This window comes from Ctenopharyngodon idella, chromosome 10 (genome assembly GCF_019924925.1).
Source record: "Ctenopharyngodon idella isolate HZGC_01 chromosome 10, HZGC01, whole genome shotgun sequence".
NCBI classification, from domain to species: Eukaryota; Metazoa; Chordata; class Actinopteri; order Cypriniformes; family Xenocyprididae; genus Ctenopharyngodon; species Ctenopharyngodon idella.
Genome location: NC_067229.1, coordinates 26,962,587 through 26,962,826, shown reverse-complemented (window position 1 = coordinate 26,962,826; position 240 = coordinate 26,962,587).

Genomic DNA, 240 nt, shown 5'->3' with positions numbered 1-240 from the left:
CTCTCACAGAGGAGAGAGAGAGAGAGAGAGAGAGAGAGAGAGAGAGAGAGAGAGAGAGATGTGAGAGTGACGTCACACACACACACACACACACACACACACACGCACAGACGCGCAAATGCAAACACTCACTGTAGGCGCGCTGGCGTGGTGCGTATAATTGAAAACACATTGTCAGCTCACTCAGTAAATTTTATCAGCTGTGAGTGAACCACCTTTCTTACAGTGTATGTACATGTG